Source organism: Pelodiscus sinensis, chromosome 1 (genome assembly GCF_049634645.1).
Source record: "Pelodiscus sinensis isolate JC-2024 chromosome 1, ASM4963464v1, whole genome shotgun sequence".
NCBI classification, from domain to species: Eukaryota; Metazoa; Chordata; order Testudines; family Trionychidae; genus Pelodiscus; species Pelodiscus sinensis.
In genome coordinates this window covers 236,358,571-236,370,915 of record NC_134711.1, presented here as the reverse complement: position 1 = coordinate 236,370,915, position 12,345 = coordinate 236,358,571, and positions in this window count along the sequence as shown.

Sequence of the window (12,345 nt, the reverse complement as noted above, 5' to 3'; positions counted from 1 at the left end):
TAAATGGTTGAAGTTATGATTTAAAGAAACATCTAAAAGTGATGATCTAATTATTCCTTAATTCCCTTGATACCAGACAAAATACATTAGTCTGCCTTTTTTAGAAAGTTAAAAACTTCATCAGTATATACAGAGCAAGCCAAATTTAAAAAAGAAAAGGTGTGATCCCTCATGGGTTCATTATACCATTTTATAAAATGTCAATATATCTTCAGCAATTTAAAGGATGTATTCAATAATCATTTGCTTTTGTTCTTACTGTAATGTATATAAAGATGATAACTCTGTAAAATGTTTAACTTAATGCTACTGAAATGTAATTGATCAGAATGGTTATTCATGCCACAACCTAGAACCAAGATTAAATTAAATTCCTTGCTACTGAAACGTCTATAGCAGTACAAATATTTAAAACAAACAGCAGACAATGTACACGTGCCCCAAGAACTGATTAACGCCATCTGGCATGTATGTAGAGAAACTATGTAAGGGTACAGCTACGCTGCAAGCTTATTTCGGAAAAAGCTACTCTGGAAGATATCTTCCGGAATAGCTTATTTCAAAGTACAGGCAGTCCCCGAGTTACACGGATCCGACTTATGTCGGATCCTCAGTTACGAACGGGGCCCTCCCTCTCCCTGGTCTCCAGCAGACCAGGGAGAGGAAGCAAAGCGGCGGAACACGCGGGCAGCGGACAGCCCAGACGCGTCTGGGCTGTCAACTGGCCACGTGCTCCGCGGCTTTGCTCCCCGTCCCCCTGGTCTGCTCTGCTTTGCTCCCCGTCCCCCTGGTCTGCAGACCAGGGGGACGGGGAGCAAAGCAGAGCAAAGCTGCGGAGCACGCGGCCAGCTGACAGCCCAGATGCGTCTGGGCTGTCTGCTGCTCGCGTGTTCCGCCGCTTTGCTCCCCGTCCCCCTGGTCTGCAGACCAGGGAGACGGGGAGCAAAGCAGAGCAAAGCCACGGAGCCCGAGGGCAGCAGGACAGCCACGGCGCGTCTGGGCTGTCCCGCTGCCCCCGTGCTCCATGGCTTTGCTCCGGACGCCTGTGGTACAGCAGCTGGGGCGCTGCCGGTTGGTCCCGTAGCGCCGCTCTGGGCGCTACTGGACCAACCCGGCAGCACCCCAGCTGCTCTGCCCCAGGCGTCCTGATTCAGCCACTGCTGGTCAGTTTCAGCAGCGGCTGAATCAGGACGCCTGGGGCAGAGCAGCTTGGTGCTGCTGGGTTGGTCCAGTAGCACTGAGGAGCGGCGGCGCTACTGGACCAACCCAGCAGCACCCCAGCTGCTCTGCCCCAGGCGTCCCCAAGTCAGCCGCTGCTGAAACTGACCAGTGGCTGACTACAGGAAGCCCCTGCCCCGGGCTTCCTGGAATCAGCCGCTGATCAGTTTCAGCAGCAGCTGACTTGGGGATGCCTGGGGTTCTTAAGTTGAATCTGTATGTAAGTCAGAACTGGCGGTCAGTTTCAGCAGCGGCTGAATCTGGACGCCAGTTCCGACTTACATACAGATTCAACTTAAGAACAAACCTACAGTCCCTATCTTGTACGTAACCCGGGGACTGCCTGTAGAGCATCCACATTAGGGGAGACTAATTTGGAGGCTTCCCTGTAAGTAAGATGCTCTATCTCGATTTAGAGCTCCAGGAGGCACTGGGGAGAAATGACTTAAAATGGCCCTCGTGAGGAGCTATTTCTACATAGCAGCAGTGGAGTGTCCACACACCCAATCTCTTCCAAAAAAGCTTTTTTCAGAAGAGGCGTTATTCCTCGTGGAATGAGGTTTACCAACGTCAGAAAAAGCCCTCTATTATTTTAATTTTCCTTTGAAATAATGCAATTGCTGTGTAGTATTGTTTTTCCAGAATAATGGCCGTTATTCTGGAATAATGGTGCAGTGTAGATGCACTTTAAGATGTTACATATATCCTGAAAACATGTTCTTAAAGTCTGCATCAAGGCATTAGACATCAGCAAAAGTGAAACAAGCCGGAAGAAGTAAATTGAATATGATCTCTTTCACAATGGGTCCCACAATTCTGTCTGAACTAAATATAGATGGAGAATTATAAGAAGAAACTCCAGAAAGAAACGAAATGGAAGAGATAAATAGCAGGGGAAGATAATTTTGTCTTATAAAAAGTATCCTTTAGTATATGAGGCATAGCAAAGGGGACACTCAGGCACCCTTCTCTGAGGTAATAAAAGGACATCACTTGTGCTTAATGAAAAAGGTGTCTCAACTAGGCTTGGTTGAAAATGCTGCAGAGAACTGATGAGAAACTTCTTTAGATAAGAGAGGAACTGATTTGTTGAGTCTTTAAAAAACTTGTTTTGATTTTGGTTTTGTAACCATTTATTTCAGGGTTGCCAGATGGTTTAACCAAAAATATCAAAACACCTCCCCTCTCAAAACAACAACAACAACAACAACAAAAAACCCAAACATACCACACCAGGAAAAAAATTCTGTTTTTCCTGTTAAGAAAAAAAAAGGGGGAGACCAAAGTTGTTGAGGAAAAAAAAGGACCCCGACAGCAGTTATTAAGCAAAAAAAATAAATAATAATAATAATAATAATAAAATCAAATCAAATCAGCACGGCCACTTTAAGAAGAGGCTTTTTTGCCGGTGGCCATTTTGTTTTTCTGTTCCAGCCACCTGCAGAACCAGGTAAGAGGGGGCCGTCCGGGGGGGCCCCAGCAGGGTGTATCGGGGGGCTGGGCCCGGTGGCTGAGTGTCATAGGGTTGCCATGTGTCCAGTATTTTTGCCTCCTGGCAGGGAAAAAGCACCAGAATATACTGGACATTTTAGGAGGTGAAAATACCGGACTCAATACCAGACACCCGGCAAACCTATTTATTTCCCATATCTTACTCCTATCACTTGAATCTCTGCTCTTTGATATAAGGTTATTCTTGTTTTCACTATAAGCACCTAAATACAGTGGTGTTAAACTAAGTGCTGGTCCTGAGTGAAATCTCACAAGTTGTTGTGCACTGTTCCAGTAGGAATAGCAGACGAGGTAATCCTGTGAGTCTTCAGGAGCTGAACAATGCAGGGAATACTCCAGCTATTGGGGGGGTGGGAGGTTGATGTGTGCCTGTCTCTCCTGTACAAAGAGAGCAAGGTCTGCAGGGGTCTGGAAGGCAGAAACCAAGAGCTGTTGGTTTCAAAGAGGTGATTCACAGCAGGCACAGGCAAGACTGTTTCATGCTGACCGTAGAGAGGGGCCTCACAACCCTGGGCAGCATCACAAGTTATTAGTCTGAAAAAATTATTTAAATTACAGAAAGACTTGTTACAGAATTGTTATGAATCTGGGTCAAATTCATAGTTATGAATGACTCACATTTATACTGATGTAAAATCCAGGGTAACCATAGTTGTATGGCCTGTCTTATTTCAATGTTCTTTATTATTCGGAGGTCAGCCTAAAAATCAGGGGTTCTCACACTTAATTGCACCACAACCCCTTTCTAACAACCAAAATTACTACATGACCCAGAGGATACTGTAGTCTGAGCACATCTGAACCCCTCCATCCTAGGCAGGGGGACAAAGTCGAAGAGCTTCAGCCCTAAGAGGGGCCTATAATCTGAGCCCTGCCACCCAGGGCTGAAGCCCTCAGATTTCTGCCTCAGCCCCAGGCAGTGAGGCTCAGGCTTTGGCCCTGGAACCGAGCAAGTTAATCCTGGCGACCCCATTAAAATGGGGTCCTGATCAACAGTTCGGGAAACAGCGGGCGCTTTTAAAGATGCAGAGTTGCTATTTTGGGATACTTTTGGTATCCCAAAGGAACAACACAGTCTAGACGTACCCAGGGAAACTAAGGTCTAGATCCACAAAAGTATTTAGGCTTCTAACACTCATTGAAATCTATGCCTTTGTAGATCTGGACCTATGTGACTTGCCCAAGCTCACAAAAGAGATTTGTTAAAGAGCAGGAAACTGAGTCCAGGTTTCCCAAGTGAGAGCCCACTAGTGTCCTAAATAGGGTTGCCAGGTGTCTGGTATTCTATCAGACAGTCCGGTTTTTGCACCCTCTGTCCAGTAAAAAATTCAGAAAATACCGGACATGTGCAATGTCCGGTATTTTCTGTTTTTCCGGCTGGAAGCCTGGCGGGGGAGTGGCAGCGAAGCGGGACAGAATCGGCGCTGGGAGCCTGTGGTAGTGTGCAAAAGCATGGCGGGGCGGGGGCGGGGGGAGTGGCAGGGGCAGGGGGAATGGCTGGGACTCCCAGCCACTCCCCCCACCCGGCTTCTGCACGCAACCACAAGCTCCCAGTGCCGATCCCGGCCCCGCCTCCAAGCTGGGAGCCTGTGGTTGCGTGCAGAAGCTTGGCGGAGGGAGTGGTTGGGAGTCCCAGCCACTCCCCCTGCTCCTGCCAGGCTTCACAACCAGAGGGAGTCCCAGGCTGGGAGGCGGGGCCACAATCGGTGCTGGGAGCCTCTGGTTGCGTGCAGAAGCTGGGTGGGGGTGGGGGAACTGGCTGGGAGGCGGGCTGCCATTGGCGCTGGCAGGCCTCAGCTGATTGCATCTGAGGAGGAGTGACACCTTGGGGAGGAGGAGAAGCCCTGTCCCTGCTCCTGAGCGCTGTTCAAGTGCATTGTGGCACCGTAGTCCAGGAGAGAAGCCCGCAGGTGCTTAGTAGTTGCGTTTAGGCGCCTTCCGTGGGCTCTCAGCCAAAACTGACTGGGGTGGAATTTCTGCTTCTTCCCACTGGGACACTCAAAGACCTGGCTATGGGGGAGTCACCTTCCTACTCATGTTTCCCCCCCCCACCCCACCCTGCCATTTTGTTTCCCCGGGGTCTGCCTCACTCTGCTTTGGGTAGCAGGCGGCTGCTCTCTGCTGCCTCTCCCTTTGTTCACATCTTGGTGGCTCTTGGTAGTAGCCACACAGGATGTGTGTTCGGTGTGGGGTTTTTTTTTTTTCTTCTTAAAAGACCGTGTGTTCGGTATTTTTGGGGCGACCATCTGGCAACCTGAGTCCTAAACCATAGGCACCAAATTCCCTTCTAGGTATGGGGTGTTCAATCCTACTGCTCTGTCTAGGCCCTGTCCCTATTCCACCATTCCAAGCCTCACCCCTGTTTTGTCCCTACCCCACCATCACTATATTGCTGTCACAGTGTACGTGCAGCAATAACATGCATTATGCTTGCAATCTGATCAGTTGCAAGATGCAGTTACATGTAGTTAATAAAAAAAGTTGTCATATTAAAAACAAACTCTGGGGACAAAATTAAATAAACTGAATGTTATCAAAATTAGAAACTCAGGCATTTGTATTACTCAGTTCCTTATTCAGTTCACAGAAAAGCTTATATTTTTAAAGTGTAAATGAAACTGCCATAGAAGTTACTGTTTGCTGCACCAGAGTGCTACACAATCCAGGAATTACAGGTACTAAAATGTATCGCACTAAATTTTCTACTGGCATTATTCCACTGAATTCAGTTTCTTTGTGTTAGTAGAGAATTTGGCTAATTTTCAGAAGGCAGACAATTACTTCCTGACCACACAGTTTGTTATTCTTTCTCTGTTCTGTTATCTGTAGACTTTGACCTCTTTGTGGTCACCTTGTGTATTCATACTGTGCTTAGTTCATTATGAATGCTCCCAGCACCTTATATAAAATAGCAACAGTGAATTTGCAAGATACCATTTTACTGACTGTTTTATTTGCCCACCTCAACAACACTGCACTTCAATGTAACAGAAACACACAAAGCATTACTGAAACAACATCTTAATTAAAGAGCCAAAATAGCACAGATACTTTCCTTTCTAGGTTAGGCTCCTCCCTAAACTTTAATGTGAATAGTTTAGCGTGTGCTTAAAATATTCACTGCCTTGCCTATATACTAACTGTCAGAAGTTGTTAGCAAGTGTTCTCTAACACCAGACCTACAAATTCTAATTCAGACTAATGGAATTAAGAGTAAACAACATGCTAAAATAGGAAGATAGAACCACACTGACACGGATGATAAAATAAATGAGATACATTGTATCTTAATGTAATTTCTCTGGATGGAGTTTCATCAAGATTGAGCTGGCCTATTTTTTCCCTGAGTTTTATTTGGGTCAGGGAAACTAAGCTAAATTTGCATAACTCCCATTCCAAAAAAATTAAGTAAAATGGCTTTTGCAATTCCTTGAGGACAGGAGGTTAAGCCTTTTATATAAAAGGAACACAGCACCCACAATACAACAGTGATAAACTACTTGGAATTATTTAAAATCTACTGATACATCTAAAAAGGCTCATATCCATTTTTGATGTAAAGTTCAGACCCAAACCAAAATTCCACCAAACCAAAGCTAACATACAAAGCCTGTCTGAATTTGAACCAAGACTAATTTCAACTGTTAGAACTTTGAGTTGTATTTTCTACAGAACTGTGTTTGTGTTTCAGGCTTTGATTTAGTGAGTTGGACAGGAGAGTCTATTTCCGTTATGTGGAGTACAATTAATAATAGCTGAAAAGTGGGCTGGCTGCCTGTCAGGGCAAACTTTTATTCTCTGACCTTTCTGGGAGAAGAAGCAATGTTAGAGTACACACACACTTGCCCATGTTTTCCACAATAACAGATATTATACTGATGCAATTAATATTGCATAAGTATAATTTTGATCATCTTTTCTGAGAATGATGAACTGATTCCAGAGTCAGGTACATTTTTAATTCAGACTTAGTCTTCACATCTGACTTACAATGGGCTCTCACTATCAGACATTATGATGAAGTTAAATTGACCAGATAGAAAGTGAGGAAATCAGGATGGGATGGGGAGGTAATAGGAGTGTATAAACTTAGGACAACTGGCCTGAGTTTGTTGTACTTGAGTTATTCTCTCTATAGAATACAGCACCACAAGGTTTTTATAAAGAGGAGGGAGAATACTTTTTCTCCTTAACCTCTGATGACAGGACAAGAAATAATGGGCTCAAATTGCAAGGGAGGTTTATGTTGGACATTAGGAAAAACTTCCTAACTGTCAAGGTAGTTAAACACTGGAATAAATTGCCAAGAGAGGTTGTAGAATCTCCATCATTGGAGATTTTAAAGACAGTTTAGAACACTAATACCTGCTAGGTATGCTCTAGATCAGGTGTAGGCTAAGGGGCCTCCGCGGGCCGGATCTGGCCTGCCAAGCTGGTGAATCCAGCGCACAGCCAGCCTGCCACTCCCTCACCCCCAGGCCAATCAAGACCTGGGGATGGAGCAGTGTGCAAAGTTCCCCCCACCATGGGTGTGCAGCAGCTAGAGAGAAACACTGGGGCTACGTCTACACTGCAAGCTTCTTGCCCAAGAACTTTTCCTCTCATGGGGAGAGGAATAACTCTTGCACAAAAAGCCCTCTCTTCTGACAATCTATTGTAAACTTTCTTGCACAAGAATGGGCTTGTAGTGTGGATGCTCCACAAGTTTTTGCGCAAGAATGGCTGTTATTGTGCAAGAAGCCCGCAGTGTAGACATAGCCTGGCTGTTTTAAAATAGCCAGCAGTTCTCTTTAGCCTCCACGTGTCCCTGGCAGGGCAGGGGCAGTGGGAGAGAGACTTCACGGACGCCCCTGCCCGAGGCTTTAATTGGCCTGGGGACGGGGGGGAGCGCACAAAGTCTCCTCCCCCAGCCAGGGGCATGAGGTGGCTAGAGAGAAACGCTGCTTTAAAATAACTATTTTGAAATGAGCTTATTCCTCTTCACAAGCAGGAGTTATTATTTCGAAATAACAAGCTTGGTAATATGGACATGTAACCCACACACCTAGTGTGGTTCACTGTCCCATGTAGTTGCACCTAGACCATGCACAACAAGAGATTAAAAAAAAAGGATTTCTACAGCCTAACCTGCTAAATAGCTGGCTTTATAGCTCAAGCTGTAGAGGCTCCTATACTAAGCACCAGAGGGTCACAATTCAAATCCACCCAGTGATAGTTACAGACACTTGCCTTACTATTTTGAAATAAGGGTACACATGCCCTCACTGACTTCAGGATTGGGTCTTTAGTGGGGTAGAGACATTTATATAAGAGACCCAAGACCATCACAGCTCCATTGGCTACCCTCTTCCTCAGATGGAAGGAGCTATGTTGCCATGTGTCACCTGCTGTCAACAGTTGCACAAAATAAACTCAAGCAAATATTTGGGGCAGAGGGTGTATTTGCAGTCATTCAGTGTTATAGTAGGGGTGGGGAAGAGGCAGCTAGTGGACCAGATTCGATCCGCCAAGCCGCTAAATCAAGGCCATGGTCACCTTGCCAGCACCCTTACTACAGAGCTGCTCACACTGATTTAAAACAGTTGGGGTATGTCTACACTACCCCGCTAGTTCGAACTAGCGGGGTAATGTATGCATACCGCACTTGCTAATGAAGCCCGGGATTTGAATTTCCCGGGCTTCATTAGCATAAGCGGGGAGCCGCCATTTTTAAATCCCCGCTGCTTCGAACCCCGTGTAGCGCGGCTACACGGGGCTCGAACTAGGTAGTTCGGACTAGGGTGCCTATTCCGAACTACCGGTACACCTCGTTTCACGAGGAGTAACGGTAGTTCGGAATAGGACCCTAGTCCGAACTACCTAGTTCGAGCCCCGTGTAGCTGCGCTACACGGGGTTCGAAGCAGCGGGGATTTAAAAATGGCGGCTCCCCGCTTATGCTAATGAAGCCCGGGAAATTCAAATCCCGGGCTTCATTAGCAAGTGCGGTATGCATACATTACCCCGCTAGTTCGAACTAGCGGGGTAGTGTAGACATACCCTTGGCTACTAATTGCTCTGCAAGCTGGGGAAGGACAGGAGAATTTGCATTCTGTCCCCGCCTCCAGCAAAATCCCTCAGCTCCAATTGGCCAGTTTCTGGCCAACAGGAGCTGAGAAATTTTGCTGGCGGCAGGAGCTGAGTGAACCTCCTTTCTTCCTTCCTCCCTCTGCCTGTGCTGGAGCAGAGACACATGGAGCAGCCCGCCCAGCAACCAGGCATGGAGCCTGTCTCAGGTTCCCGCAGAGCTGCTGTCTGGGAGCTACCTAGGTAAGCGTCTCCCAGCCAGAGCCTGCCTTTGGCACTCTACCCCTTCTCTGCCCTCCAATTACCTGCCCCAAGTCACCAGCCCCTCCTGCCCCAGGTCACCACCCAAACCCTCTGTAATCCCTTTCCCCACTTCCTCCCAGACCCTGCACCCCTTCCACTACTCTCTCAGGCGAGAATCCTCTCCAGTACCCAAACGCCCTCTTGGACCCTGCACCCCAAGCCCCTGCTCCAAGTCACAACTGCCTCCTTCACTCAAACTCCCTCTCAGACCCCACATCCCATCTTGCACTCCAGTCCTCCATCCCAAGCTCCCTTCTGCATCCCACCTGCCATTTTAGACTCTGTGCCCCCTCCAAAGAAGTGCAGACCTTGACTACTTATCAAAATCTTGGATTGCCCCCCACTAAAAATTACTGCCCACACTGATATAAAGTCCTTGTTGGTATAACCAATAGTAACTTGTGGGAAATTTGCTTGAACCTAAAGAGAGCATGCTGTCTCCCACTAATGGTCTCCAGGAGCTACCCTTTAAACTGTAGAATCCTGTTCTTCACACTGTAGGGCCTGTTTGTGTGAGAACATGCACACATCATTTGGGCCTCCTGTGAAGTCTCTCTCCAGCTTCACCGACTCTGGCCTAGTCTCAATCACATTAGCATTTATTCCATGAGTTTTCCCAAAGGATGTAAAAAGGAAGATTTGTGCACACTATTACATAAATATGCCTAAACCCCCTAAAAATAAATGGAAATGAAGGCTACCTATATCAGATGAAAAAGCTATTTCATTCATTATCAGGAGTAACTAACATGTTGGCTATATCACAGACACTGGGCAAATAAAATGTGAGTTTCAAATGGATCTGCAAACATAAAGGTCACAAAACATATATTAGTAACCAAAAATATAACACCAGTTCAAGACACTACCAAAAGCACAGGTTTATCAAAACCGCCAGGACAATCAGGTTGGCAGTTAATGAAACATTGAATTCTCAGGTGTCATGCCATCTAAAATGCCACCCACAGGCCTAATACTAGCATTCAGAAATAACAAAATACTCCAATTTAAGCATAAGGAGAAATGTTTAAAACACTTGTTATCCCTGACAAAACACAGACCTGTGTTAGTTTTTTGCTGTGCAGACATATCTATGATCTGTGGCAGCAAATCTAAGAAACCATTCAACTGATTTGGGCTCAAAGGACTCAAAACATGGGGCTACCAGCATAGACATTCAGGCTTGGGCTGGAGCCACACTTCAAGATCCTCATTATCTCCCTACTTTTCCTGTTCAATAGGTATCCTAAATAGATCCATACCTCATCATAATAATATTAATGCCATCAGAAAACAAAACAACCAATTGCACGAGGAAACACATTTATAGGGGGAAAAATAAAACCAGAAAAAGAAGAGAGCATAAAAATCTATTTAAGACCATCAACTCAACAACTTGTAAACAACTTTGTTTGCACTTTAAGGCCAAACAGTGGTAGGTCCAGGAAGACATGTGACCATACAATCTGGTACTGGAATCCATTTTGAACTTGGGTCCCCTGCCCATGAGAAGGGGGGATGCCAAACAAAAGATTTCCACTCTGGGGAAAAGTCTATTTAAGCACTGGGAAGCTATCAGTCCTTTGTCTTTGGCTGCCCTTTGAAACTGCCTGACATCCTAAGAGGATAGTTGAACTCTGAAAGGCTGGAGACCCAAGTCAGAGTAAAAGAATTTGTCTTCGACTTGAAGCTTATACCTGAAATAAGAACATAAGCTGTTTAGGGTAAACATTTTCGTGTAACAAGTTTCTTAGTGAATTAGAACTACCTATGAATTTTCTATTCATTTTAATTTGATAACTTACTTTGATCTGTCTGTTTTCACTTGCAGCTACTTAGATCCTACTTTTTTGTACTTAATAAAAACACTTGTTTACTATCAGACCAAGTGTAAATAATTGTTACAGGGGAACGGGGGGCAGGGAGCAACAACTGTACATATTTCTCTTTCAATTGATAAAGAGGATTAACATCGTCATAAGCTTTCCCTGTGTAAAAGTTTTACACAGAGAAAGACAAACTTATTTGGGATTTGATCCCTTTTGGGGGTTGGTTTCCTGGGTGCTAACCTGTAGAACTGCCTCTTCCCAAAACTGAAGTGGTTCAGTGTCTGCGTTGTTTTGCAAGGGGGTAGTAATCCAAACTCTGTGCCTTGTCTGGGGGAGACCAGAGGATCTGGCCCAGCAGGGCAGGGTGGTGGGGTGCCCCAGAGAGCAAGAAGGTGAGCATCAGTGGCATGATCAGCATCCTGGGGTACAATCTCTGTGGGACTTCTGTGACTGAAGCCTGTCACAAGATCCACATCTTACTCCTTGCAGATCAGGGTATTTCCAGGCTGCACAGTTCTAGGTCTTCACTGTGCTGTTTCCAGTAGAGACAGAATGCCCAGTATAACTGATTCCTTTCTCTTTATAGATGCTGACTTTTATTTTCCCTGGGAATGCTCCACCCCCATTACGTCCCAAAGTCCTGCTCCTATCCTCTCCCTCAAGTCCCCAACTATGATCCACCTCTTCCTGCCCCAGTGCTAACCCCGCTCCTGAGCAACAGGTGGGCAGGAGCCTATCTATCTTCCCCCACCTCCACTAAATAGCTGATCAGTGGTGCCACCGAATGGGTGATCAGTGGCACTGCCACACAGCTGAGCACCCATTATTTTTTTCCATGGTGCTTGAGCCCCAGAGAACCCATGGAGTTGACGCCTTTGTTACTTTTGGGAACAGTTAACATTGCTAACAGAAATCACACCAATCTTTTTATGCACACCTATTTTATTCTTCAGGTAAACGCACTACAGAGAAAACATATTAAAGACAATAAAAGAACTTATTCACATGATAAGATTATCAAAGCTCATCCCATGCCAACATAAGCTATGGCAGGAGCAGTCCTTCCAAACACTATCCAAAGGGATTTCCTTGTGGATTCAAGTTCCTCACGGCTTTCATTTAGAACAAACACCCAGTCTTGTGGAGCCTTGGTAGGCCCAACCCTTCCCTGAGCACTGCAACCTCCATGGACCAGGGATCCTGGATCAGGAAGGCTGCCCTGAGTCAGTTTAAACCTAGTCTATTTTTCCAAAAATTCTTTCTTTGTCTGTTGGTCTCTAGAGATTCCAGTTTGAACTAGTTTGTGAATAGCTCTCTGGGAGGTGGTGCTGGGGCCTTCTATGTGCCAATAACCAAAGGAATTACATTGGCATCCCTCTCTTAGGGGAGTTACATTACAATAGTCACTCACATATTCTC